Here is a 2,500-nt window from a genome sequence, read left to right as displayed (position 1 = left end):
GGCGGAGGAGGGACGGAGAGAGACCCCGCGGCCGAGCCGCGGTCGACCGGCCCCCCCCCCCGCACCGGCTCCCCTCCACCCGCCCCCGTGCGCGGGGCGGGGGGAGAGAGAGGGACGCGCGGGAGGGAGGGGCGGGACGGGAGCACGAGCCGGCGGCCACGGGACGGACGGACGGACGGACGGACGGGGCGGGGAGGCCGGGGGTGGCGGCCGGGAGACGCACGACACCCGAGCGCGCCGCAGAGCCGGCGCCGTCACGGAGGGGAGGACGGCAGACGACGGGGGTGGGGGTGGGGGGACGGGAGAGGACGACGAGGAGGACGAGGAGGAGGAGGAGCGGGAGCAGCGGACGGGAGAGGGCGGCGGCGGCGGCGGCGGGCGGCGCGGAAGGCGAGGCGGTGGGGAGAAAAAACCCGGCGGTCGCCCCCCGACCGCCGGGCCCTCCTCCTCCCACGCCTCCTTCCGCGACCGACCGAACCGACCGACCGACCTCCCAACCCTCTCTCGCTCTCCCCTCTCTCTCCCCCCGTCTCCGTTCTCCGCCTCTCCACCCCTCACGCCGCCGACGCCACACAGCCTCCACGCAGCCGCGAGACGGCCCCGCCACGACGAGCGACGGACGGACGACGCCCTGCGCCCCCGCCCACCACCGACAGGCGCCCACCGCCGGCCGGCTCGGGGAGCGTGCACGAAGCGCCGAGCGAGCGGCGCGGCCGCAGCCCGGGGGAAAGCGCGCGGCGGCAGGCGACGCCGCGGCGTCCCGCGGGTCGCCGCCGGGGCACGCATCCCCGGGGCGCGGCCGCGCACGCACGACTCGGCCTCGGCCCGAGACGCCCGCCCCGACACGGCGAGGCGAGGCGGCGGGGGCGGGCACGGACCCCGGACGCGCGGGTCGGGGCCCCGCGGAGGAGGCGGGCCGGACCTCGCCGGGACGCCGCCGGGGACGGGCGGCGTACGACGGCGGAACGGACGCGGCCCAACCACCACCGCCGGCCCCGGCCGCGAGGGCGCGGGACCGTCCCCGCCCACCGACACCCCGGGGGTAGCGCCCAGAGACCGCGTGCGGCGCGAGGGCGCTTCCCGAAGGGGGACCGACCGCGGAGGCCACGCGGCCAGGGCCTCGTCGCGAGCTCTCTCTCTCTCTCTCTCTCTCCTTCTCTTCCCGCTCGCGGGCAGCGCGCCCCCGTGGCCGGGGGGCGCCGCGTCTGCACTTAGGGGGACGGAGGGCCCCGGCGGCCCTGCGAGCAAACCCCCAGCCGCGCCACCCCCGGGAAGGCGCGCGCGCGCGCGCACACCCCGGGGGGGGCGATTGATCGTCAAGCGACGCTCAGACAGGCGTAGCCCCGGGAGGAACCCGGGGCCGCAAGTGCGTTCGAAGTGTCGATGATCAATGTGTCCTGCAATTCACATTAATTCTCGCAGCTAGCTGCGTTCTTCATCGACGCACGAGCCGAGTGATCCACCGCTAAGAGTCGTACGAGTTTTGGTTTCTCTGGGTTTTTCGGCGGGGGGGGTTTTCCCCCCGCCGGTGGCACGGCGCCTTCCCCCGGAGGGGCTGCCTCTGGCCGGCCAAGTCAGACAGAAAACAAGCAGACCGGAGGGGGCCGGAGGGTTTCACCACGGGGCGCCCGGCACCGACCCCGCGGGCGGGGCGGGCTCGGACACCCCACAGGCGCCCGGGGGGTTCCCACCTGCCCCCCCCAACCCGACCGTGCGCACGCACACACACACACAGGGGACGCGGGGCGCGCGGGCGCGCGGCGCACGGCCCCGGCCCGCACCACGGCCGCCGGGTAGCCCCCTCCCGACGGCCGCGGCGGGGTGGACCGGCGGCGCCGCGGCGGCGCGGCGCCCCGGCCCCGTGTGCGGTGAGGTGCCGGTGGGGGGGGGGGTGAAGCGGAGCCTGGGGGAGAAGGGAGGGGCCTCCCGACTCCCCGCGGGCCCGACCGCCCCGACCCCAAGGCGGACGGGCGACCCCCCATGGGTCTTTAAACCTCCGCGCCGGGACGCGCTAGGTACCTGGAGAGGGGGGAGGCGGGCGAGGCGTGGGGGGCGGGGCTGGGCGCGGGGCGCCCCCACGCTCACCGCCGCCCCGACACCGACCGACACGCTTCTCCGCCCGCGGCCGCCCGCAACACGCGGGGCCTCGGCGCTACCGGCCCGTGACGCGGGACCCCGGCCGGGGGGCCCGGGCCGACCGCCACACGAGACACCACGGCCACCACCGCCCGACGACGCCCCCACCCGTGTCCCCGAAACCGGGCGGAGACCTTCCCCACGCTCGCGCCCGGACGCGGCCCTCTCTGCTCCTGAACCCCAAACCCCCGGCCCCCGTGGCCCTAGCCCGGCCCGCGCCCGCGGTTCCCGGGGCCCCCCCTTGTCGCCACCGAGGGCGTAAGGGGAGCTTCGACGGGAAGCGGGTGGCGAGCGCGGGCGGGGGGCGCACGGGGAGGGAGGGCGCGAGAGAGAGAGAGAGCGAGAGAGAGCCGGACGGACGACG

At 78.0% G+C, this 2,500-nt stretch overlaps 1 non-coding gene across 1 annotated transcript; it reads right to left on the bottom strand.

Annotated features, from left to right (window-relative positions):
• Positions 1 to 1,321: 1,321 nt before the first annotated feature.
• On the bottom strand, positions 1,322 to 1,474 carry LOC132514290 (5.8S ribosomal RNA). The gene has a single exon (XR_009538715.1). It is a non-coding gene; the product is annotated as a 5.8S ribosomal RNA (ribosomal RNA).
• Between the last annotated feature and the right edge of the window lie 1,026 nt (positions 1,475 to 2,500).

Source organism: Lagenorhynchus albirostris, unplaced genomic scaffold, assembly GCF_949774975.1.
Source record: "Lagenorhynchus albirostris unplaced genomic scaffold, mLagAlb1.1 scaffold_370, whole genome shotgun sequence".
In the NCBI taxonomy this organism is placed as follows: domain Eukaryota; kingdom Metazoa; phylum Chordata; class Mammalia; order Artiodactyla; family Delphinidae; genus Lagenorhynchus; species Lagenorhynchus albirostris.
The sequence above is the reverse complement of the archived record's forward strand: the minus strand, read 5'-3'. Positions and strand labels throughout refer to the sequence as shown.